Below are 27,949 nucleotides of genomic sequence, written 5' to 3' on the forward strand. Positions count from 1 at the left end.
ATAAGATGATGGCCAAGTATACTCTTCAAGAGGAAAATCCCACCATTGAATAAGATATTCCAATAATTCTTGGTTCCTTAAAACTTTCTCCCTCTTACCAATGACTTTTCAAACTCATAAATTATAAGTCCCCATCTTCATCCATTAGAGACAACTCTTCCAAAACTGTAATGGTTGGACCTCATATATTTCTTTAATTGAGAAACATAGGAAACATCATGAATGTGTATAGAAGAAGGGAATTCAAGCTTTTAAGCAAGCTCTCCCACTCACTTGAGGATTTGATAATCATAAAACTGATGACCAAACTTATCCAATCCCCCTAATCAAATTCCCCCTAATCAAATTCCAATGGCATTCATTTCTCATGAGCATACGTCTTCATGACATTTTGAGCTTTGTGAATCTCTTGCTTGCATTAACTCATCAAAGCTTCCATCTTCTCAAGTTTGTTGGCCTTAGCTTACATGTCAACATCATCATGAAAAAGAGTGGAAGAATTTTGTGCTTTATACCCATAAAGCTCTTCGAAGGATGACATGCCAATACTCATATGATGAGTGTTGTTGTAACAAAATTTAGCCAACTGCAACCATTGGCCCCAAGACGTTTGAGTATCTTGGCAAAAATGATGAAGGTAAGGTCACAACCATTTATCAATGTGCTTTATTTGGCCATCCATTTAGTGCTAATAGGTCATACTAGGAGTCAACTTAGTGTCCATATAAGAAAATAGACTCCTCCAAAACTTGCCCATAAATTTAGTATCATGGTCAAATACGCATCAAATACCATCTTTAGTGGCATTTCATGAAGCTTGAACACACTCTCCATAAAATGATCAACCACTTATTTGACAATAAATTGGACTTTAGTAGGGATGAAATGGGAAAATTTTGTCAATCGATCAACAACACATAAATACTATTCCAAGCATACTTCATTGTTGGCAATCCCATGATGAAATCCATGCTAATATCACTCCATTTTCCTTGATGAATAGATAATGACTGAAGTAATCCTCCAGCTAGAAGTGTGGAATCTTTATTTTGTTGACACATTTGACATTGCTTCACATAATCCTTAACATCCCAATAAATAACCTTCCAATAAAAACTAATAGGATAGTGTCAAATGTCTTAAATAGCCCATGGTGACGTGCCAAATGTAAAGAATGTATTTTTTACAAAATACAATGCTTGAAAGATGTTTGAGGCATCAAATAAACCCGAACTTCATACCACAATTGTCAATCGGGCCATGAAAATTTTGGATACTCTTCACCTCATCTTGCTGAAATCCCTTCATCATAGTGGTTGCATTTTCATCAGGCAAGTATTCTTCTTGTATATCATGAATCTATACTTTGTACAAAGTAGAAATGGAAAAAAGTGAACATGCCCCTATTCTTAACAAAGCATCAGCCACAACTTTATCTTTACCCGCCATCATGTAGGAGATATCAAAGTCATAACTTTGAAGTGTAAACAACCATCATCTTTGTTAAGGGGATAAAGTGGGCTAAGATAGAAAATATTTTAGCACTCTATGATCGCTCTTCACCTTAAAATGGTTGCCATAGATATAGTGATGCCATTTTTTGATTGCATGTAGAATCGCTAACTTTTTTACTCTCATTAAACATGGAGTTGGCATTCCTTTTCATCCAATTTTGTACTCTCAAAATAAATTACTTTATGATATTGATATAGAATAGTCCAAATACCTCTTCCATTGGTATTTGCACATATAGTGAATTCTTTAGAGAAAATTGGACACACCATAATGGTTCTAAAACTAATATAGACTTTAGCTCATTAAAGCTCCTATCTGCTATGGGATCCCAAAAGAAATATTTTTTCTTCAGTCGATCAATTAATGGAGCTATAATGTGAGCATAATTCTTAATGAACCACTAATAGAAAGAAGATAATCTAAGGAAACCTCTCAAATGTGTACAAGTCATAGGAGTAGGCCAATTTTTGACATATTGCACCTTCTTTGGGCCCATTCCAATCCCACTCTTACTAACAATGTGTCCTAAATATTCCATCTCATCTTGCATAAAAGAACACTTGTAATTTTTTTTAGTAAAGAGTTTATGATTCATCAATGTGTCAAACACCTCCTTGACATACTATAAATGCTATTTCCTAGATTTTTTATATATGAGGATATCATAAAAAAAGACAAGAACTGTCTTGAATAAGAATGGCTATAAAATCTTATTCGTGAGAGCCTAAAAAGCGGCTAGAGCATTAGATAGAACAAAAGGCATCACAAGAAACTGATACAATCTCCTCTCACATCTGAATGTGGTCTTATACTCATCCTTCTCTTTCATGAAAATCTAATGGTATCCTAAACATAGATCGATCTTTGTAAAGACCTTGGCATCTTTGAGTTCATCTAGAGGATTGTCAATGCAAGGAATAGGATACATGTTTTTAATAGTAGACTTATTCTACTTTTTATAATCGATACACATGCAAAGTCTCCCATCTTTTTCCTTCACTGAAAGTACGAGAGAGGCAAAAGGTGATTGACTAGGCTATATCGCAACTCTTTAACTTTTCTTTCCACCTCTTCACACTCAAGCTTTGACAATTTGTAAGGAGCTTTATTTATAGGCTTAGTAGTAAAAACCAACTCAATTGGATGATTAACCTCTCTCTTGGTGGTTTAAATGAAGATGGGGATTGAAATATGTCTTTGTATTCTTCTAACAACTTACTCAATGCCGAATTCTTCTTTTGAGTATGTGTATGCTAAACTTCATTATCTTGAGAAAGAAGAATAGCGAATACACAAGACTTAGCATTTATTTCTCTCTTTAATTTCTTCACGAAAATGGGCTTCATATGCTTGTGATCCACTCCATGCAAGGTAATTAGTTGTACATTCCAAGAAATTTTCAAGTGCATGGCATTCAAATCCATGGTAAATCTTCCCATTATTTTTAGTCAATCACATCCAAGTACTATGTTAATGGGTTCCATTTCCAAGGCTACCAAATCAACTTTTACAATGCATGATGGTGAAATCTCAAAAGGATTGCATGGACACACTTCATGGCCGACTTTAAAAGCCCCATTAGCAATTTGTCTGCTCAATGGTGCTTCCATATCCTTAGGTAGTAGATTCATCCCTTCCAATTATTTAGTATTTACAAAACTATGTGTGTTGCACATATCCACAAGAATATAGGCAGCCTTTCCATTAATAAGCCCTTTGAGCCAAAGAGTATTTTCAACTCCAATACTCGTCCATGAATCATAAGATATAGAACAAATCATGGAAGGGCCACCCAAATCAAAAGGAAACCCATCCATCAAATCATAGAATCCTTCATTTCTAGCCTCTTCATCTTCATGTTGCTCTTCCACTATAGGTAAAGCTAAAACTTGAAAGAGTTCACTCTCATTCGCTTCCTCATCTAGTCCTTCTTCTATTATCATGCTGATTTTTACTCCCTTCTCCTTCGATTTGTCACTACGCACATGCTTTTCTTGAGAATTATTTGTTGTAGGTTTGCCTTCATAATTTCCTTAAATTTTGTGCCATAAATTATAGGAAAAGTTGAATCCTTGTTGTAAGAAATTTTGAACCTACCCTCTTGTCTAAATGTCTCCCTTTGTTGGGCTGATTTGCTATCCCAACATAAAAGACTAATTTGTACTTGAATTTCCCACAGTTTTGGGCTGAAACGATGACATGTCTCTAAGATACTTTTGGGTATACTATTTAGTGAGCTGAATTACTTCACGAATATTCTTAGGCTACATTGCACCCACCGCCAACGAGAGATGTAAACCAAGTCCAAAGGTGTATTTATTCAACTTGGCTATATTCGTAATAAATTCAATATACATGGATAAATTTAAGAACATATTGGAGTAACCCCTCTCAGATATTGCTATTTGCTTCAAGTCATACCATTTTCTTTGCAACTTTTCCTTCTCCATTGGAGAGACAAATACATCAAACATAACTTGCTTGAATTCATCCCATGTACTAAACTCTTCCCCAATCTTTTGCATGTACCTTCACCAATTGTGGACTGGAAAATAAATTTTGGCTTCGTCGCTTCTAGGGTAAAGAGTAAGTACATTTCAAGCTTGTTGATCTATTCTTCCCACTTAGACTGTCTCCCTTGAAGTTGGTAATGTTTATCTTCTCCTTATACTCACGGTCATTGTATGTGGACTTGGGCTATCCAAAGGATTGTTGTCTCCAAGTGTCTTTATTTCATGATTGTTGCCTTTGATAGGGCTATCCATGTTGATTGCTACCAAAACCCTAGTGAAATGATTGACCATTTTCGTAATTAAAGGGTTCTTCAAATTAATATACTGCTCTCTTGGAGGTTGATCTTGGATAGATATTCTTGCACCCTCTTTTCTATCTCTTCATCATCTATGCATGCATCCTCTTCATGCCTATTGTCATTCTTTGATTGAATTGAGATCTTGATTTATTCTTGGACTAATATCTATTAAGCATATATGTATCTTTGATTTTAGAAGGTTTCCTTTATCAAAGATTGTAAGATTAGGAAGTGGAGTAAAATATGGGTCTTTAGGGGGCGAAGCACTACCAACTATAGGTTGTGCTTGCATTTTGCTTCCCAAATTCTTAATAATAGTAATCAACTCATAAATTTTACTATCCATTGACTTGTTAAGCATGTATATACCTTGAAGAATCCCCTCATTTATGATGCTTAAATCCTTAGACAATCATTGGTACCCCTTAGAATGTTAAGATACATGAAAATCTACATTTCAAGATGACTCTATTGAGCATTGATAGCACCAATGGCTTCATCATCTTCTTGGTGTTGATTTAACCCAAGGTTGGATCTATTAGGCTCAGATTGATAAGTCCTGACATCTTCATTAATAGTTTCTAAGATTTGATATTTTCTTTTGTTCTTGGCCATCTTGAATGCAAATCTATCTACAACAACCAGTAATGACAAAAATGGTGAAAACTCTTGATTTTCGTGTCCAAATAAGGGGACTTTTATCTTGAAACCCTTATTGATCTTAAAATTAATTGTCAACAATCTATCTAGGATAATTCAGACACAAGTATATGCCTTATTTGCACTTGTAAGTACTCCTACAAGTGGTCATAACTGTACTAAAATCTTAATAATCCTGAAGCACACTTGTAGGGTACATGTAAGACCTATTATATCACTCCAAGCATGGAAAAGTATCTAGTAATACCTGTGAAAACCTAAACTCTTGTCTAAAAATCATTGTTGTCATTGTTTGGCTAAGAACCACCTGTCAAGGGCAAATATGGTGCGCAGATCGGATGTTGTATGCTCGCGTAGTGAATGTCGGAAGGTCCCCAAGAACAAAAGAACTCTACTTTTTGCACAAAAATCAAGGTAAAAAGTGTGCACGACATGAACAAGAGACCAATTGGGTGCAATCTCCCCCCATGCCTTGTGTGAGTGCTCCACAAAGCATGTATTTTATGTATTAATCATCTTCAAGCTCAAATAATAGCCCAAATTACAAAATAGCACGCTTTTGGCTTTTGAGTTTGCTTTAGCACAAAATAGAAATAAAGCTAATGGGCGGGCGCCCAAAGAGTCAGGCGTTCCCAATACAATGTCCAAATACAAATATCATAATCGTACGCCCATGCGCATACAAAATAATAAACAAATATCCAACGCCTCAATAAATAGGCGCGACAAAATATAAGCACCATGCCTAAGGTATGCGCCCATCAAAATATAAGTGATAACTCGAATACAGGCTATCCTCCAATGCTTTCCTCCGCCACTGCTGCTATCTCTACACATCAACTGAAGCATTCACAATCGTTAGCAAAATAATACAATTAAACCGACAAAAGTGAATACCTAGCAGTCTTCAGCTACATAAATAAATCAACTGGTTAGAAATCAATCCTAACCTTAATTTATCACGAGTGCGCACTCTAAACTCATAAACGTTTATTAACTTAATATGTATTTTGCAGAATCACCTGCTATGGAATCACCCATGTACACACTAAATTAATGAAACGCCCGAAAAGGATAGGCATCCCCATCAACTTCTCGCACAAAGAGTCCACTTTGTGTATGAGCCCCGGTCAACAAAGTTTACAGAATCCACCGTAAAACCTCACGGAATCCACCGTGGCACGAAATCCACCGTGAAATATGCCTCCTGGCATCATACCCCCGAGGTGGGATAGCAATTGTCCTCAATTGCTATTAGCTCAATGTGGAGCTAACAGAGTGGGGAAAGCATTTAAGTCTCTAGCATGCATCCATTGGGCTTCCTCTACAGGATGGTTTTAAAACTTGACTAAATATCTAGAATATCTACATCCAGTTCTAGCGGTCATAAAGTCAGTATCTAGAATAGCTTCACGTTCAAGTATTTTGGTCTCTTCATCTAACAAAGGTGGGTTTTCGTAAACAGGGTGTACAGGTAATTGGCCTCTAAAGGGTCGTAATAAACTAATGTGAAATATGTTGTGAATTTTTCAGTGAGGTGGTAATTCTAACTTGAATGCATTGTCATTGATTTTGTGAATGATCTTAAATGGTCCATAGAATCTAGGTGCTAATTTCACAACTTGGTGTTTATCTACACTTTGTAATCTACGTTTTTCTATTCTCAACCAAACATAGTCATCAATTTTGAAATTCATGGCCTGTCTTTTCTTATTGGCTTGTTTGGTATATGATTGCTGGGCTTTGGCAATCATGTCTTTAACCTCATCAAAAATAGTAGCGTGCATAGTAGCAATATCATCAGCACTCTGAATTCTATTTGATAAAGATGCAACATGTGTAGACAATCTATAACCATAAATCACTTCAAACGGTGCTTTCTTTGTAGATGTATGTGGTGTATTGAATATGAAAACTGTAGTAAATGCAAATGTATGACCCATGTATGTGGTTTAGAAATAGTGTAAGCACGTAAAAGATCTAAAATAGTACTGTTAGTGGCTTCTGTTTGTCCATTAGTTTCAGGATGAAATGCAGATGAGAAATCAATCTTTGTTCCTAGGTTAGCAAACAAAGTAATCCAAAAGTTGTTACAAAATCTAGAATCACGATCAGAAATAATAACTTTTGGTAATCCATGATTAGTGAAAACAGTTTTCAAAAATAATTGTGCTGCCTGAGATGCTGTTAAAGTTTTCTTACATGGAATGAAATATGCTTGTTTACTAAACCTGTCTACTATAGTCCAAATCATGTCATGGTTAGCTTTAGTATTAGGCAAACCAGTAATAAAATCCATAGAAATCTGTTCCCATGCTCTTGATGGAATAGATAAAGGCATAAGTAATCCATACTGTTTACTATGATGTCTCTTAACTCTTTGACAAATCAAACATTCAAAAACAAAGTTAGATACATTAGTGTCCATATGTGGCCAATAAAAATCTTCAGTCAATGTACGCAAAGTAGATATGATACCTCTATGACCTTGATATGGAGGACAATGAATCTTATTCAAAACAAAAGATCTGAATGGAACTGTAACACATAATCTCTTTTCATAAAACATGAATCCATCATTATAAGACAGTGAATCAATAGGAATCTAGTTATTTCCAACTAATTTATTCCAATCAGCATGAAAAGTAATGTCCTGATGATAAGTATCTTTCATAGGAGTTAGAGAATCAAATGATATAACAGAGATATTATGAATGGTGGGTCTTCTACTTAATGCATCGGCCACTACATTTTCTTTACTTGGTTGATATTGAATAATGGGATGAAAACTCTGAATAAAAGCTGCCCATTTGATATGTCGGTCAGATATTTGAGGTTGACTAAGTAAATGTCTAATACTTTGTTGATCAGTCTTAATTTGTTTTTCACAACATACACTGTTAAAACCATCAGAAGCTGGCATTACTATGATGATGGCACCACCACAATGCTTAGACGTATGCATTTTGACACCTTCAGAACCGAATACCTTCCTCTGTGCAGTGGCATGAAAGCAAAATTCAGAGACGTTGAAAAGGAAGAAGTAGAAGAAATGTTGGCAAGAGAGTCCTCCAAAGACTGAAGCCTTCTGTTAACCCTCTGTGGAGCACTAACAACATAGTGGAGCCAACCCCCTAATGAATGACGCAATAAAGAGGCAAGCATTAGAACGAGTCCAGAGATACGTGAGAAGAGAGAAAGCAAAAATCAAAGCTAAGAACGAGCTCGTAGGAGAAGCCGCCTTTGACGCCCTTGTGGAACTCTTTACAGAAGTCCCAATGGCACATCAAGCCCTTCCTCCTCCTGCTGGAGGTCCACTTCCAAGCCAGATCCGTCCTGGAAATATTGATGATAGGCCAGCGAATGTAGTTCCATTGCCACTTTTTAAGGGAGAGTACAATGAAGACCCCGATCTTCATGTAGCGGAGTTTATGGTAGCATGTGTGGCCAACAATGCCAAAACCCCTAACCTAAGCATTGGTTAGCAATATTCCCCGCCACTTTCAAGGGCGCATCATTTCAGTGGTATGAGAGACAAGTAGTAGGAACTTTTGGCACATGGGACGACCTGAAGTTGGCCTTCCTCACTAAATTCAGACGTGAAGGTTTTGAAGAGTGGATGCGAGAGGAATTTATGAACCTAAGTCAGTCCTCTGGAGAAAGAGTAGAAGCTTATGTCTCACGAATGGAATCCATCCTGAAGAGATGGACTAACCATAATCTAGATGATGGCATTCACAAGGGGGTGTTTCTCAGAGGATTACAACCAGAAGTCCGTAAGTTTGTGGAGCTGCAAAGACCAGCCACACTGCAAGCTACAACAGAAGGTGCAAGATTGTATGATGAAGTAAAAGCTAGATTGGCGATGAATCCAGGAAGAGGAGTCCTACCTCCTCTGATGCCAGGAATGATGTACCCACCAAATGCAGTCCTAGGGATAGTCCCCTACCCCTACCAACAGATGCCCCCAGTATCACAGTACAGTGCACCAAGTCCACAGTGGCCACAATCAATGCCTCAAATGATGGTTCAACCACAACAACAATGGTCCCAACCAATTTCCTCAATGCCAAATCAGCAGCAACAGTGGAACCCTACCAACTGGAGCCAACAACCAACAATTCAAACAGGAGCTCGGAATCAGAATCAGAACAGAGATCCCTCTGCACCAGCCCAACCTGTTTATGCAGTGATTGCAGAGACTCCTCAAAACCCTACTGCCAGTACCTCAGGAGGAGAAAGCTTGAAGGATTATTCATCCAACTGAGCTGCAAATATCAAAAAGGAGTTGATGGATGTGATTACAGAGCAGTTACAGACGCTGAAAGTGAATACCGCCAGCATATCCAATGTGGCAGGAGCAATAAGAGATGTGATGCGGTCAAATACTTGGTGTGGTAAGTGTCATCAAGCAGGCCATTTAGCCACTGAATATACACGAAAACCAACCATCCCTGGAGCTTTCTGTTCCTACTGTTTGCAGAAGAACCATACAGAGGATATTTGCTCTCTGAAGGAGATGCATGATAGGAGAAAGGAAGAGGACGCAAGATTCAACTTGCTGGAATCCAAAATGACAACACATGATATTAGACCCAAGCCTAGAGAGTTTGGTCCTAATTTCGGACCCAGAAGATTTCCATCACAAAGTTACAGAGGAAGACAGTCTGGCGGTGGTCAGAGATCAAAAGTGGAGTGTTACAGATGCGGAGAAAAGTGACACATTTCACCAAATTGTCCAAATCCCAGAAGGTCAATGGATTACAAGCCCTTATGCAATCGATGCAAAGGAGAAGGCCACACTGCAAAAGACTGTCCAAGCCCAGCCCTAGTGAAAAACAGTGCTACTGATAGTCCGGCCAAGGCCCAAGAGCCTACCTCCAATTTAGTGGAATTGGAAGCTACAGCCATCACACGTGCAAAGAAGAAGGAACCACCTATCCAGAAAGAAAATAATCCTCCTGCCAGAACAGTGAAGTTCAATCTTCCACTAGAAGAACAGAACAGAACAAAGCTTGACAGTGCCGTACAGAGCACTACATTGCCACAGAGAGTCACAGAGACAGTTCCAAAGATAGGACCAGAGGTCCAGGAGATAGAAGAGGAGGAAGTGCCACAAGTGGCAGAAGAAGTTCCCATGATGCCCCTGTTGGAATAACAAAGGAAAATGAAAATGGGTGTTGCCCCATTCCCTAACCGATTAGAGAAGCCAATGGATCCTATTAAGGAATACGATCTAGTTAGAGATCTAGATACCTTTAAACCAAACCTCACATTCCGACAATTATTGATATTGTCTCCCAGTTGCTGAAAAAGGTTCAAAAGTATACTGACAAGAAGACGTGGCTTAAGGATTGCTCCCTCAATAGCAACAAATTCCAACAAAGCTCCAGAGCCTGTAAAAGAAGTGGTCGTGGGCTAACGCCTTCCTAGATCCGGGTACCCTAGAGACTGGCGTGTGGATAGAAGGCTGCTTCATTGCAAATGCACTGATTGATAGTGGCTCATCAGTTAACATTATGACGGATGTGACAATAAAGGATCTAGGCCAACAAGGTGTGCAGCCCACCCAATGGCTCATCAGACTGGTGGATCAGAGCAGAATCAAGCCTTTGGGTATTCTCCCATATATGAAGACTACAGTGGCTGGAAAAGATTATTGGCTAACCTATCTGGTGGTGAAGCCAAACTCTTATGGTACATCCTACCCTCTGTTACTGGGTAGACCATGGCTTTTTGAAGCCAGAGCAAGGACGGATTAGTTCAAAGGAACCTTGACCTTGGGTAGAGGACCCAACAAAGTGGTGCTGAAGCTATATGGTTCTCAAAAAGGACATGGATCCACCTCCTTGGAATTATCTTCTGACTCCCCTAATGAGGCTACAGATAGCACATCAGCAGACGAAGATGCTGTCAAACATATCCTTCCCAAGAAAACAGTGGCACATTCCTTAACAGTGGATACTGTAAGCCGACTCCCAAACAATGCAAAGTCCCTGTCAATGGGAGAATACTTCCTGCCTGAACTAGGAACGATTTCCAAAATCACTTCTGACAGTGAGATAGAAGCATGGATGTATTGCTCTCCCTGTTACATGGCCATAGCAAAGCCAGAGACAGAGGCAGAAGATGAAACAGAGAACCCGTTCTTCTCTTACAGAGCTCCTACAGAGACAGAGACAGAGACAGAGACAGAGCCAGAGACAGAGACAGAGACAGTGACAGGAGAGGAAGGAGATGATATTGAAGAAGAAGGTTATAAAAGTGAGCCGGAAGAATCTATCCCACCCGAAGAGGACATATATGAAGAAGAAGTTCCAGAAGCATCGGAAGCAGACGAGCTCATGCTGTGGGACAAAATGGCGATGGTACCATTTGGTCTGGTAAATGGATCTTCTCATATGCAAAATCTTTATAAGAAATGGATTAAGAAGAACAAGATGTCTTTCAGCAGTGGCTCATGCCGTCCTCAACCATCCTTGCCAAAGAAAGATGATGATGATGCACCGTGCCAACAAGTACTAGTCCCACAAACCCAACAGAAATCAGAGGGTCCCTGTTATGTGACGTTCCTAGATGCGTCATCAGAAGATGAGTCTTTAAGCCAAGAGGTACCTAATCGTGAAACCAAACTCGAAACGGCTCTAATCCCATTTCAACATCTCAAGGAGCAACCTAAGTCTCCACCAAAAGAAGGAGTTGGTTCTAGTGGGACATTAGAAGAGGACACCACCCCCTTGAAGGAGTCGAGCTTGTACCGTGAAGTAGCAGGTGAAAGGCAGTTAACCTTTGTGGATGCAGATGGCACTGAACGCCATTTGAAGGTGGGTAGCAGCTTCCCAGAAGAGGAGTTGTCAACTTTGTACAACTTGTTGAAAGAGAATTTAGACGTGTTTGCTTGGTCCTACAAAGACCTAAAGGGAATTGATCCCACAATATGTCAGCATCATATTGACTTGGAGCCTGATGCCAAGCCAGTACGGCAACGACAGAGGAGAATGAACCCGAATTATTCCACATTGGTGAAAGCAGAGCTGTTGAAGCTTCTGGAAGCCGAGTTCATCTATCCAGTGGCAAATAGTGAATGGGTTTCACCCATCGTGGTTGTACCCAAGAAGAATGGCAAGCTTCGTATATGTGTTGACTTCCACAAGTTAAATTCCAAGACGAAGAAGGATCATTTTCCGATCCCTTTCACAGACCAACTGTTGGACATAGTGGCAGGACATGAGCTTTATTCCCTTTTGGATGGATTCAACGGATATAACCAAGTGCAGATAGCAGAAGAAGACCAATCTAAAACAACCTTCACCACAGAATAGGGGACCTACGCTTACCGAGTGATGCCATTTGGGCTCTGCAATGCCCCTGCTACTTTCCAGCGAGTCATGATGGCCACATTCCAAAATCATCTGCATGACTTTATTGAGGTATATTTGGATGACTTCTGTGTCTATAGTTTGATCCGTGAACACTGGGGACACTTGGAACATTGCTTTGACCGATGCCGAGAGTATGGGATTTCCCTCAACCCCGACAAATGCATCTTTGGGGTCCCTGCAAAGATCGAAAAGATTGCAGCTCTGACAGCACCCACCAACCTCAAACAGTTAAGGGGATTCCTAGGCCATGTGGGTTACTACAGAAGGTTCATAGCTCATTTTGCAACAAAGGCAACCTCCTTGCACAAGCTTCTGAGGAAAGATACAGAGTTTATTTGGACAGAAGAATGTGACAAAGCCTTCAACACTCTAAAGCAGTGTCTAATTGAGGCACCCATTCTTCAACCTCCTGATTGGATGAAGGAGTTTCATGTACACACTGATGCATCAGTTGAAGGGCTTAGCACAGTTCTCTACCAAAAGGGCTCCTCGAAGCTGGATCAGCCCATCTACTACGCAAGCCGAAAAGTCACTGATAGGGAACGAAACTATACAGTGACAAAGCTGGAGTGCTTGGTAATGGTGTTTGCCCTAGAAAAGTTCCGCCACTACCTGCTGTCTATCCACTTTAAATTTTATGTGGATCACGAGGCCCTGTCCTTCCTGATGAATAAAACAGATGTGAAAGGACGAATGATGAGATGGCTCCTTCTATTCCAGGAGTTTGACTTTGAGGTAATTACCAAACCTGGTCGTTCCCATGTTCTGGCTGATCATCTATCACGTATCCCACAAACTGCACACGAGGAGCAGGATGATCCAGACCTCCCTGATGCTTCCCTATTCCTGGTAGAAACTGTAACCCCCTGGTATGCACACATCGTTAATCTGGTGGCAACCCAACAGTACCCTCCTGGTATTTCTAGTCGGGAAAGGAAGAAGCTTATGTTAGAATCAGCCCCCTACACCCTGTTAGACGGCGCACTGTACAAGAAAGGCAAAGATGAAGTGCTCAGAAGATGTGTTGCAGGAGATGAGATTGGGATTGTTCTGAAGGCTTACCATGACGAGCCATGTGGAGGCCACTTTGCAAGAGAAGCCACAGCCAGGAAGGCTCTGCTAGCAGGATACTTGTGGCCTACCATTCACAAGGATGCCTATGATTACTATAAAAGATGTGATGCTTGTCAGAGAATGGGAAAACCTACCAAGACAAGTGCCATGCCACTGCAACCTATCCTTCCTTTGAAGCCTTTTGAGAAGTGGGGCATCGACTTCATAGGCCCGATTGATCCTCCCACCAGAAGGAAGCAGAATAGATACATCCTCGTATGTACGGATTATGTCACAAAGTGGTGTGAAGCTAAAGCCCTAAAGCAGGACGATGGTAACAGCGTGGTCCTGTTCATGTATGAGAATATCATCACCCGTTTTGGCAATCCCCTAGAGCTCGTAAGTGACAGAGGCACTCATTTCATTAATAAAGTCATAGAAGAGTTGACAGAGCTGTATAAGATCTGCCATCGCAAGTCCACTCCTTACTACCCCATAGCCAACGGCCAAGTCGAAGTCACGAATCGCATCCTCTGCTCGATTCTGACACGAACAATTGCCGCACATCGTCTGATTGGGATGATCGACTTACAAAGGCCCTCTGGGCGTACAGAACTTCCCATAAAGCAGCAACAGGACAGACACCCTTTTAGCTAGTGTATGGTACAGAAGCTGTTTTTCCTGTTGAACTGGAATTGCCCTCTTTGCGAGTGGCTATCCAAGAGCGTTTGGGAGACGATGATTCACTGCAACGCCGCCTCTTGCACCTAGAATGTTTGGACGAAACTCGCAGGATGGCTCTACAGTGCATGGAAGCCACGCAAGCTCGACGCAAGGCTTACCATGACAGCTTCATCAAGCACAAGGAGTTCAAGGAAGGTGATTTGGTCCTAGCCTATGATTCACGATTTGGCAAGTTTCCTGGCAAGCTTCAACAACGTTGGATGGGCCCATATAAGGTACTTGTCGTCAACCCTAATGGCTCTGTCCAAGTGCAGACCGTTGATGCCTCTGATGATCCCTTTCTGATCAATGGATATCGCCTGAAGAAGTACTTCCCTCCTTGGGGATCTTGACAATCACGGTCACCTGATCCTTTCCCCCGTTGGCGTGGCCCTGTAACTCTTATGATTCTACTTCTGATAGCTGTTCTTCAGCCACTCCTGATGAGGTGGATGCAACCCTCTGTCCCCTCAACCCCATCTTCCAGCCTTGATCTCTTATCCTCTATTTTCCACCAGCGGTAGTGGCGAGGTGGGTTCTGACAAATGGTATTTCCACCATTCCCTTGCTTAATTCGAAAAAAAAACAAAAAGAAAAATATACATATCGGTCATGGGAGAAAAGGACTTAGGTCCCTGTCATACCGACCTATTCTTTGAGAAAAGGTGGAGACACCCTCGGGAATAGGGAAAAAAAAAACGAGAAGGAAAAAAAAAACAAGATAAGAAAAACGAAAAACAAATCTGTTATGGGAGAAAAAGAAGCAATTCCCTATCATAGCAGGCCTCGCTCCAAGAAAAGGTGGTAAACACCCTTGGGCGGGAAGCTGGCTGTGGAAAAGGTAGCAACACCCAGTAGTCCAGAAAGTGGATTCATCAATTGATATCCCCAGGATCCAGTTCCGAAGATGCCTCCCTTGGTACGCTGTGTCCTGGGTCTCTCTGCAGAGCATCTAACTGTCCTCTAGCAGACGCCATGTTCCTATCCAACACAACATTCGATTTGATGGCTACCTCCCTAGGTATGCCTCTTCAATAACTGACGACACGATTTTCATCGACAAACAATCGAGTGACGCGAGCTTTCATCCTAACCAGATGGGGAAGTGAGTATGGCTGCCCTCTGTAACTATCAAACGAGTGTGAGACAGAGAGTGGGGCGAGTGACCAGTCTTTTCCCTTCAAATCAAATGAGAGGTGAGAAGTGTGAATGAAGTGTTGCACGCACGGGATGGGGCTCTCAATGCACAAAGCACGATCTGTTTCTATGCACTGCATCATAAGGCTCCCTGGCCTTTCTTCTCGCACCGTATGCGAGCACAGGACGGGATGCACAGTTGCACCATCAAATGCGCACAAGGCATACAACCTTTGCACAAGTGACTGTGAGGATTACATCAATGGGTTTCAGGAAAGGGCTGCCCTCCTGTATCTATTAGCAGAGCGTGAGACAAAGGGTGGGCTGAGTGTGACTGGAGTTTCTTCAATCAATTACCGAGAGGTGAGATTGAGGGACATTATGACCCTTGGAGTCAGGTATGTTCCCGTTTCCCTATGCACCCATGGGATGGGTCTCTACCGTCATCACAGGACACATATGCCAGACGGGTTGGACGCACTAATGCACCATCAACTGTGCACCCTGGCATACTCCCTCTGCACCATTCCCCTGTCGATTTCTAAACCGGGTACGAGATATGGGTTTCAATCATTATTCCTCGAGTGATATTAGTCATGGGGTGAGTGATAGTTCTTTCATTCCATATGAGTGATTGTGAGTTGAGTGTAACATTCCTCGCCATCGACGAATTTCTTGCGATTCCTTCAACCAGCTACCTCCTTGGGTGCTGCCGCGTGGTCCGTGCCATGAAGGACGTGTGCTTAGAAGATGCCTTGGTACCTCCTGCAGCAGACCACGACAGTGGAAGTGCCATCGACAATCAATCTTGATCCTCAACAATATGGGCCAAGTTTTTCTAACCCTACACCTTCTGTTTCTCCGTGACGTTCATGTTTTAAGTGTGGGGACGTTAGTGGATGGTCTGTTGTGTGGTGCTAGGTCCCTGTTGCTCGGTTAACCCTATCCGTTAAGGTTTTAAGTGTGGGGACGCGTCCCTGCACGTCTACATTGCATACCCCTCTGCATATGCCTCAACCTGCTAATGCCCCTATGCCATGACTTGCTTTTACCCTAATGGGGTCCCTTCCCACCCACTCGTTCATTTTCCACCCACCCTTGGGGCTGTTCCCTTGTAGTTTTCCTTCATTCCCTGATTTTGCGGTCTTGCCATGTGAACGCACCCTACGTTCACCGAAGTCCACATCCAACTTTATAGCCATGTTCCTTCCTTTGAACTGACCAGTTTTCTTTTTTACCCACCCCTGTTTCGGTGCACGGTTTTTGAGTTATTAATTTTTGAAGCATTTTGTGCATATTAGCCGGTTTTCCATGTGAACGCGCTTTGCTTGCTTCGGAACCCCCCCCCCCCCCCACCCACCCCGAGCACCCTACCCAATTCAACCCTTCCCTATCACCCCCCCACCCTTCTCTCTCCCCGACCCTTCCCCCCCAACTACCTCCCTCCCTCTCTCTATCTTCCCTCTCCCTGCGTGCTCTCTCCCCTCCCTCCATCTCCACCTCCATCTCCTTCTTCTTCACCCTCCCCTCTTCCTCCTCTTTCTCCCCTCCTCCTCCGCTACTCCTCTCCTCCCTCCCTCCTCCACGCCTCCTCCCTCTTCTCCTTGCCCGCCATCGTGCCTCCTCCGTGACCTCTCTTGCCTGCCGTGGCCTCCTCCCTGTCGCCACTGCACCTCCTACATGGCCCTGCCCTATGGCCCCGTGCAGCCTCTGGCCGCCACCATCGCGCCGCCCCTCTAGCCCGTCACCCCTCCTGCCTGGCCGCCGTGGAACACTCCCCGCTCGCCCGTCTTTGCCTTCGTGGCCCTGCGCCCCACGATGCCCCGCACCCTCTGCAGTCGTCGACGCCCTGTCCTGCACGCCGCCGTGCAGGTCCTGCCCCGCCCTCGCCTGGCATGCCGCCGTGAAGCCCCACACCGCCGACAGTCGTCCTCCCCGCCGTGACGCCAGCGCTATGCCTCCCGCCACGGTCCCCTACCCCGCCCGTTGGGCCTCCTACCAACGGTGCTCTGTCCTCCACCTGCCCTACACACAATCCCCCACCCCACCTCTCTGTAAGCCCCCCTTCCCCCCCCCCCCCCCCCCCAAAGCCCAAACACACACCAAACCGCCCCTACCCCCCCACACAAGCCCCCCTTCCCCCCCACAGCACACCAAATCCCCATTCACCCCACCTAAGCCCCCCTTTCCGCACCGCACACCAAAACCCACCCACCCCCCATCCAAGCCCCTTTCCCCCCCAAGGCACACCCACACCTACCCACCCCCCTGTAAGCCCCCCATCACGTAGACACCCGCAGGAAACCACCCTCTGTAAGCCCCTGTCCCGCCCGCAGACCTGCAAAAACCCACCATTAGACAACCACCCCTTTCCAAGCCCCTGTTCCCCCCTGCAGACAACCGCAAACACCCGAGACAAATGCAGGCACCTTTTCTCAGCCCCTGACACACGCGAGGGTGTGTACGCACGTGGCTGTTCGTGTGGTTACCCGTGTGCGGGTGCGGGAGTCTGTTAGTGGATGTCCACGCGCGGGGACGCGCGTTAGCTGGTCCGTGAGGTGGTGTGCTGCCGACTGTTCACACGCAGCTGACACGCAGTCTATTCCCGGGTATATTCCCGGATTTTTAATTCCAAAACCCGAAAACCCTCCAAATACATTGAAAAATTACACAAAAATCATTAAAAAACACTTAAAATTCACAAAAAAATACAAAAAAAGCTTAAAAAATTCCCAATATTTCTGCAGTAAATTGCCATATTTTTTTGAATTGAATATTTCAAACAAAAATTTCAGAGACCACTTTAAAATTAAAAATTCTTTTAAAAATACCCAAAAAATGAAAACAATTCATTAAAAATGGTTTTAAAAATCCAATTTAATTGCCAAAAATTTCCTAAAATTTCCATTAACATTTTTACTTATTTTTGGCATATTTTCTAAGCTGTAAAAATACTTCATTAAACACCTAAATTTATTTAAAAAACCTTTTTAATTCAAACCACACACTGAAAAATCTCAAAAAAAATCGAGATACCTTTTTGAATTGAGAAAAGCGCATTCATTGCATTCACATACACCCACTACCAGGTATTTTTTCCTTTTATTTTATTTTTTTTCGCTGCCCCACAATCCACGGTTAATTTTTAAAATGAACCCTAAACACCACCATGGCACGCGCGTTCGCACTAAACACACCATTTTTTTAATAAAAATTAACCCAATGTTCACTTAGCACGTGCTAAGTGCGCTTAAGAAACACTTTCATATTTTTAATTACAATGAACCAACCGTCACAAGAGCATGCGCTGGCAAAAAAGCACTCCACATCACCTTAATTTTTAATAAATGAATTTGCATTTAGAGACCTAGTCTGGGTATCGAAGTCCGGGATTCGGATTAATGCACCGCTTTAACCTAATAATTGGTAATTAAAATTTTAAGAAGGAACCGTCGTTTTCTTGATAAGGTTTATCACTTAATTAAAAATTCACCCATTTCTTAATAATTTATTAAAATGAACCTTTCATTTAAATTAATTCTGCCTCACTGCACTTATTTTCCCTTTTTAATGAATTCGTTTCGTGGGATGGGTACGTGAAGTCTTTGGAGTTGTCTCCATGGCCAAACCTGATTATCAAAGTTGTGGTCATGATATGTGTGGGTTGTTGTTATGTTTTGGTTCAGTTTCTTTGTTACGGTTAAGGGTACGGTGTGTAGTTTTTTTTCTTTATTGCCTGATACGGGGATTGTCTAATACAGAGAGTCCTGTGCAGCCAGTTTCTCTTTTATCCCCTGCAGACTTGGCAGCTCTTCAAAGACAGGCTACTTTATGTCCCTTATTTCAAGCCAAGGTGGAAAGATTGCAATCTCGTATGGATTTGTTATGGTCTTCTTTTGAGCAGTATCAAGAATATGTTCCACCAGATCATTCCTTTTTTGTCCATTATCAACAACAGAAGTTGGCCTTCTATATCAAGCTTTCCACGATGGATTTACCTATTCCAGAGGATGGATGGAGTGGGGCTTGTCATCAGATTTGTTGATAGAGGTCGTAAGGATGGTTTTTGAAGACTCTGTCACTCCAGATACGATGCTTTAGTCCTACATGTATTTGAGGGGTGATTTGCTGATTCCAGATGAGGAAGATTTGGCTTGGTATGTCGGAGATGTGGTGTTGCAAGCTTCTTTGTATGTCCGACATTTGGAGTTGAGGATTGATGAGATGTTCCAGGGATATTTTTCGAAGGTGGCTGAGTGTCCTGAGTTTTCATGGCACCCTATGGTTGATTCTATCATTTTGAATCACCGACAGGTCAAAGCTTCAGCTCATGCCCAAAACACTAACCAACTGAGGGTGGATCTTTTAGCCTATCTTTCCAATCAACCTCCATTTGATACTTCTTTCTTTGAAGCCTATCATCGTAGATCAGCTTTAGGTCCATCCTTACCCTGCTTAACTCCTTATCACCAAATGGCTCATAGGTATGATGCTTATATTTCCCTTTTTCAATCTAACCCGAAAGTCATTTTACCCCTTCTTTTCCAACCTCAAGGATCCCCTCAAATTCCTATTTTTAAGCATTGTTCTTTTATTGAAGATAGAGTTTTTCTACCTCCTGATCCTTGTCCTTCCCCATCTCTTGATATTCTGTCAACTTTTCCTCCTTATCTTTTAACACCTTTCTTAACAGAATCTCCTCAATTTTCAGCCAATCCATCTTTAATTAGTCCCCCTTCCATCTCCTACTACTTGCACTTCGAATCGAGCATCAAAGTAAGGGGTTTCCCCCGAACCGGTGCTTGAAGTAGATAGGTAGGAAGCGAGGGGGTTGAAGATGGTATTCGATCTCCTTGGCAAGTAGGTTTGTTGCTTTCTTGAGATTTATGTTGTGGAATGAAGTAGTGTAGGTATTTACTTTATGAATTGGGTGCATTAGGGTAGGAAAAAACAAATAAAAAGGAAGAAAAACAAGCATCAGGGTTTCTGCTGTCATAACAGGGCATGAGGGTTTGATTCGTTGCTGATTTGCACTTTGGAGTTTATTGGCTATCCCAGGTAAATAGATCTCTTCCCCATCACTCCAGCATCATTCCTATGGAATCTTGTAGCTTACAATAAGCAATACCTTAAGATTTTGGACAAATTTGTGCTCGAAAGTGCGTTCGGGCCGGCAGACTCGAACACCCGACTCAGTGTCCGATTCCCTGAATCGGACCAACCCATCCGACTACTAGAATCGGACCAACCCATCTGACTCGGATGCTCGGACTCGGATGCTCATCCGATCGGACCATCCTGTCCGATCGGACCAGTCCAGAATCAGACCCCCTGTCCGATCCGATTCCCAGAATCGGACCAATCTAAAAATCGAACCGCTTTTTTTATCCGACTCCCAGAATCGAACGTGACCAAAATCAAACCACTTTTTCGATCCGACTCCCAAAATCGAACGTGACCAAAATCGGACCACTGGGCCGATCGGACCAACCCAAAAATTGGACGTCCGATTTTGATAATCGGACTCCTGAAAATCGAACATCTGAGAATCGGACAGAAAACTGTCAAAATCGGACAGGTATCTAGAACACAAATTTTAACACATCTAAACCCCGAGATTGATCCCAAAGGCTACGCAGAGCTAAAGGAACATCACAGATCCATCACTGGGCTAAAATTTGGAGCACGTTGTTCAAAATTTGGCCATAAATGGTCCTCCAAATTGTGCATGGCTTTTACTGTAACGGCCCTGCGGGCCGGGGGGGACTGCCCCCCTGGACCCCTGCAGAGGGGGCTCTGCCCCCTCCGCACCTCCCCCGAGTAGGTTGGAGAGAAAACACGCGCTATGACAGGTCCTCCAAATTGGACCCTAGTGTAGTAATGGCTCTACATGAGCATGGATTCTCACTTGCAATAGAGCAACCAAAAGCCCATACCCGAATAGAGACAAACAGAGACCCTAGAACCTCAATGGGCCAATCTAGCCATCAAGGGCAAAAAGGCCACGCCACGAGAACACAAAGACATTGTGTTCATACCATGTCTAGTCAGAGCGAAATGCAACATCAGCAAGCTGCAAATGCCAAGATGACTAGACCTGACACACTTGACGAGAGATGTACCTTGAGCAACACTACACAGACAACCCAAGACATTGGTGGAGAATCCACATCTGGTCATGCAAGTGGGGACTCAAGGGCATCTGTCAGAAGGCTTAAATTTACAAGCCAAGACCTGGAAGATGAAGACATAGTACCACCTGCTTATCTTAGGGTCAAACTCACCGCGAAAAGAGAGCATACTATTGATGCTCTAATTGATGAAGGAGCAGATTTTAATATCTTGACCTATGAATCATGGACCCTACTAGGCCAACCCGAGCTCACACCGAATGATGCAACTCTTAACTCTTATGGGGAACACCCACAAGCACTTCTAGGGAAGTGCAGAGTCCTTGTAACTATTGAAACAGAAAGCTTGCCACTCCTGTTCTATGTCCCTCCCAATAGTGAGAGTGGTGGAAAGGAAATCCTCCTAGGAAGACCCTTCAAAAAGGCGACCAAGTGTGAGGCCGACTATGTAGCACAGAGGATACACCTAACACTACCGGGTGTGAGGATAGTCACAACCTTTAGCAAGGGTGGCCTCATCAAACCTCGAGGAAAAGGCAAGCAAGGTGCTGACATAATAGTCAAGCCTACGAACGAGAGCAAGGACTTGTTGGAAAAACTGATACAAGCACAGGTCGAACAACAAGAACCAGTGAGTGAGGCCAGACCTAAAAAGAGGTCAAGAGACAATGCCAAAGACGGGCTCTGGACTTACAAATATCGTAGAAGACCCCAAAAGAAGCCCAAACCTTATAGACGCAGGCATCGATGGAAGGCCAATACAACACCGCGATGGATATCCAAGGCGTTGCTTCGGGCTCAAGGGTATTATGCAGGCAATCATTGGATTTGGGTACCCAAACTCCCTGCTAAGCCACCTTTATCCGAAGCCCAAATTATATCCAAAGCAAATAGGCATAGGAGGAAAACTAAACGAAAGGCCAAGTTTCGAACCAAAAATATTGGAGTGATCGAGCCCCTCACTACTGAAACCAAGAAACCAAACATGGCCTATCAAAAAGTAGATCCTCAGCCTAGTGTGCTGGACAAGTGGACATCAGATGTAGCCATTGAGCATGCACAAAAATCATTAGTGCCCAAGGAGCCTTTGATTTCCCAAGGGGAGAGCAAGCATCATAGGCACAACATTGCTCAAGGCAAGGCGGATCGCTCAACAAAGCAAATGGCACAATCGTCTAATAGCCTCGAGCAAATCATTCAGCTAGTGCCAAGTCCACCTAAGAGTCCTAGATCTCCTACATCCTCTTTTTCCAAAAGGACACAAGAAGCACAACAGCGGTTGTCAAGGGAAACGGCTCAATTCCAATCTCTATCTCCATCTGAGTTTCCCAATGTCCAAGAGGTGGGACATGACGCCATCTATAGCTCTCGACCCAAGGATATGCCTGAGCCACTTAATGCGACTAGATCTCGATCTACACAGATGAGTGCTTAAAGGCCAACAAAAGACACAACCAGTTCTGATCGCCCTAGGGACTTGACACCACAATCCACCAAGGGTAGCCAGCCCACTAAACTAGTTGCTACTACTTCCAATCAGGGATCACAGCAGTCACAGCCCTTGGCCATGGCAATGCCCCTTGCGGAACGTATCCTTAGTGGTTTACCTGTGAAGGAGGTGTCGCAACCAACTTCATTGACAACTCTAGCACCTTCAAAGTGCCTAGAGCCGAGGCTGGAGAAGTTATACACAAGGGAATTGGCTGAAGAGCTAGACTCTCCGAAAAGGAAGGCAGTTGTGCTCTCACAACTAGCGAGGCTGTTCTGCAGGCCGCAACTATATCCCGTAAGGATACTCTAGAGAAGGAGAATGCTGAGGCCCAACCAAGCACATCAGCGGCGGTCGACCTAGCCCAGGGTCTTGAGCCATTAGATGCACCTGCGCTGACTAAGAAAAAGAGGAGAAAACAGCGAAAACAACAACTGTTGCAGGTAGTTGTGGACCCCAAGAACATTGGGACGAAGAGTACTGGAGAGCTGATGAATGAAGCATCGAGTCCATCCACCAATGAACCCATAAATGTCTCCCCTAATAGCGGTGAAACCTCAGACACATCCGTGTGCTCTAAAAAATCAAAGCAGCCGTTTCCATCAACAGTTACTTTCAACGCTCAATCCACTGACGATAGAACCCACATCGACCAATCAAGAGTGGATACAACACGGTCACAACAAGGTGACGAACTCACACTAGTCACATCCAAGAAGAACCATAACACAACAACGAAGCCTCTAGAGAAACATGGAAACCCCAAGGGCATGAGCAATCCCAACGTTGAACAATCTTGCTCATCTAGGCCTGAGCCCCCAGCTATGCTAAAGCCTAGGCAAACTCCTAGAACCTTGCATGAGATGGCAACCGAGCAAGCTCTCGCTGAACATAGAAGTGTCGCAGAATGCTTAACTGAGTTGGATGCTAAGCTCAAAGTGTTCGCACGTATTTACATCCTTGCGGACATGGGCGCATTCCCTAAGGAGCAGCTCGAGGAATACTTACCATTCCCTTTATCTTGGGAAGAGCCTAGAGAGCCCTCTACTTGATAAGGTTCTCACTGAGGAGGAGTTACATGTTGCCAGTAGACTCGGACAAGGGTCCATGCTGCTCGATGTGGCAAAATATCTATTGGTGCTGAGTAAGCTACCACGAGTGCTGGATGTATGTGCCACGCTCCAGTACAATCCTGAGTTCTACAATTGGTTCTTATCCTCGTGAAGTGACATTATGTATATAAATAAACACTCATTCTTGTGTCACCTTGTATAAACAATATCAACACACGCAAGTAATGATAGTCAAGTGCAGGGAGAAGAGTTGGGTCTGATAGGCTAAGCTCCTCAAGTCCTCCTCTCATCACACATTTAAAAGCCGTGTGACCATCCCTACCTCCAAGTGAAGGGCATGCAACCCACATTACCGCCATAGGAAGCCTTGATCAACAACACTAATGGTGTAGATAGGGTGCAGTCCCTTTCTATACACCTTCTTCCCTTTTTGGTCTATCCTTCCGAGGATGTGCCCTGTCCCACTCCATGACAACCAGTCCACACAACTTAGCATAAGCCAATATCGGCTAATGGCTGGAGGCAAAACGAACATCATCATGGGGGCCATCCCTCTACGACAAACACTGCATGCCTCACCCCTTCCCTTCTTGTCATATGCCCTTGATAAACCACACTAAAATCCCTTCCATACGAACAGTTGTATCCTATATCAAGATCTAACCCTTGGTTCGCACCTTGCAGGTCCCCCCACGAGGAAAACATGGAGAACCATGGACATCTGGCATGCAAAGACGCTCTTCACAGATGACGAGAGCACGTGGCACGCACCCCTCCACCGAAGCGCTATGTGCCCACCCTCAAGAGGTATGCCAAGAAGCGAGGCCCTAAGCAACACCGTCTCAGACGAAGGCCAAAGAATCCTCAAGCCAAGAAAGTCGAGACTCGAAGAAATGTTCAGCATGTGGCAACGCCAGTGGCACAAACCACCAACATACGCTCGAGCACCAGATGCTCAAGGGCAGAAAAGGCGGCCTGGGATAGGGAAGAATTTAATGAGCTGTTTAAGGACATTTTGGAAATGGTCGCGGCCCGGGACTACACCATTCATGTCCCGGCCGACATGTTCCCTGCCCAGCCTCATGGGAGCCCCGCACTAGCACCGCCTCGGTCGCCTAGCCAACCGGACTCACCCCGCCTCGTACTTATAGACTAAATCCCTATGATGTACAAGTAGCTCGACAAGTCAGCATGCCAGAACATTTTGTTTTTGATGAGTAAAGGGGCAAGATCCCCACTTGTACACATTCCCGTTACCTCTCGTTAATGTATGCGACCTTAACAAGCAATGAAATAGGCATCCCAACAGACATCATAGAATTCTGAAAAATTATGTCTTAACATGATTGCATTTGTTTGATGTACTTAACACAAGCGAGCATATACTCTCACGAAGTGACAAGTGGATGCAGGATAATACAGGTTCTTGTGCGAAAGTATTCGATGCCCGATCACCGCAAGACCATTGACACCACAAAGAGCCGCGACAAAGCCACGCTGCCGAAAGCAAAAATCACCCTTGCCGACCACCCACATCGCATGGACCAACGCACATTCATGGGCCACGCTCTCTTTCTAGGTCAAGCTCTATAGTTGGCTCACGGCAGTCGTTACCTCAATTGTACCAACATCGCGTGTGTCGCAAGGAGGTTTGCAATATCTCAAGTGTATCTCCCCATCTCAACAACTGCTTCTCTAACAACAAGGCTAGGGCACAATCATCACTGTAATATCCATTTCTTGAGCCTTCGAAGCTTGACATTTTTCAACCCACTGAAAGGATGATAGCCTCAACATATTGCAATGGTTGTACTCAGGCAAGTCAAAAAAAAAAAGAGAGAAGAGAAAGAAAGAAAGAAAGCAAGAAAAAAGCACAAGAAAAAGAAACAAAGAAGAAAACAAAAAAAAAGAGAAAAAAAAACAAGGGAGAGGAAAAGAAGAAGAAGAAGAAGAAGAAAAAACAAGGAAAATAAATGAACGAAAAGAAGCACCCACAATCACAGCACAGCACCTAGGGGTCCTCAAATTAGGTATGCCCAGTGACCTTGGTCGACTGGCTCCGTCCCTAGTCCCCTAGCCCTTTAGCATCACCCACAATTGTTCAGGTCACATAAAGGGCAGGACATACCTAGGGAGCTCGTCTCGCCTATGGTTAGACCTGTCACCCTGACCCACTTACACAATTCTCTCTTGCACTTTGCTTAGTACCATTGCAATTAGTGGTGGTAAGCACCGCACGATTGGCCATGAAAAGTACAGCGTCCTCATCAAGCAAGTTCAATAGCTTCCAGCTATACCAAAAGTGCGGTGTCCGTGTATTCAATTATGCTACATCATGCAGTCACAATGCAAAGGATGTCTCATATACCTTCACGTGTATTTATTCTCCACATGGACAACTTTGCTTCATCTACGCATTGTTATGAGAAACTAGCCCGCAGTCTTCTAATTACATAATATCTAAGTATGCACGAGCACTCACATAATATCTGCACACCGAAGTATATACACAGTTTGGGCCCTCAAGTGCAGGACAATACTCCAAGCTTGCTTAAAGTTCGACCTGTCTCCCAAACTAATCAAAATATGTCTTGTGTACGATAAGAAGACTAGCACTACCCCTTAAGGAGAGACCACATGAGAGGTTTTCCAATTGCAGGTATAAGGTGTTGTTCGCTCTTCGTCAACACTCAACTCTGAATTCCTATCCTTATCATCCTGTAAGCCTGCTAAGAATCGTCATGTGCAGAATCCCCAACAAACCAACACTTGTGCTGGCCATCAATGCAATCCCCAACACAGAATAGCCCTACCACCAACTCCAACAACCTTCCACCAGCCACCTTGGCCACCAACAGGCCCCCAGGACCTTCCGCCACACTAACACCAACACTCCTTCACGGAAACCACAGGCGTCCTTGTCACCCACATCTTCGGTGCATGCTACAGCCTGCTACCTACGACGGTGAGTGCCATGGGATTGGCACTCGTCTAGGAGGGGGGTAATGTTAACCCTCAAACGAACGAAGGTGGAAAATCTGGAAAAGCTAAAGCAATAGACAAAGACAAAGGCCAAGGCAAAGAGAAACAGAAGACAAAGACACACAAGGAGAAGAGTCCTAAATGAGGGAGAAAGGCGCACAAGGAAAAGCGCAAGTCAAAACTTTTGTAAAAGAGCGCAAGCGCATCATGGTTTAATTCAAGGAGTGCCGGGCTCTCACCTGTGCAATTTGTAAATGTAGATGGGCAGTGGAAAGGAAGCTAGGAAGATAGAAGAACAATGGGAAAAAGGGCCTAGGCTATGGCCGGCCATATAAAAAAGGGGAAAAGGGGATGACCGCCCAAAAGGGATTTAGGGTTTTGTATATAAAGTTGAAAAGTGAATGAGAAGCTCATTCTTGTGTGTGGCCAAAAGTGGTCCTCCTCTTCTTCTTCTTCTCCTTCTTCTTGCTTGCTTGAGCTTGTACTTGAGAGAGGGAGTGTGAGAGTGTGAGGGAGTGAGTGTGTGAGGGTGAGGGACCGAGGAGGAGAAGCTCTCCATCTTCTCCTCTCTTCTTCTCTTCTCTTCTCTTCTCTTGCTTGAGGATGGAGCTTGCTTGAAGCTTGCACTTGGATCTGGAGCTACCGAAGTGCACGGGATAGGAGGTAACTCGAACGGCATGGAGGTAAGCTCACTACACCCGTAGATATGGATGGCGCGTCGGCTATGTGAGAGGTAGCCATTAGTGCTCGGCTTGGAACGCTTGAAACAATAAGCGGTCCGTGGGTCTTGACGGTTGAGTAAAAACTCCCACAGAATGTCAATGTGAGCATTGATTCCCAGCAACTGGATATATTGTACTTTCATGCCCTTTGTTTGCCTAGCAGATACCTTGTTCTGTTGGAAAGGAAATGCTGCCTTCAGTTTTTTCAAAATCCTCCCAAGACATTTGTAGATGAATCCTTGTCCATGGATCATTTCCGAAATCACCAAT

This window comes from Lygodium microphyllum, chromosome 23 (genome assembly GCF_053477565.2).
Source record: "Lygodium microphyllum isolate KBCC chromosome 23, Lygodium_microphyllum_v1.1.10, whole genome shotgun sequence".
Taxonomy (NCBI): Eukaryota; Viridiplantae; Streptophyta; class Polypodiopsida; order Schizaeales; family Lygodiaceae; genus Lygodium; species Lygodium microphyllum.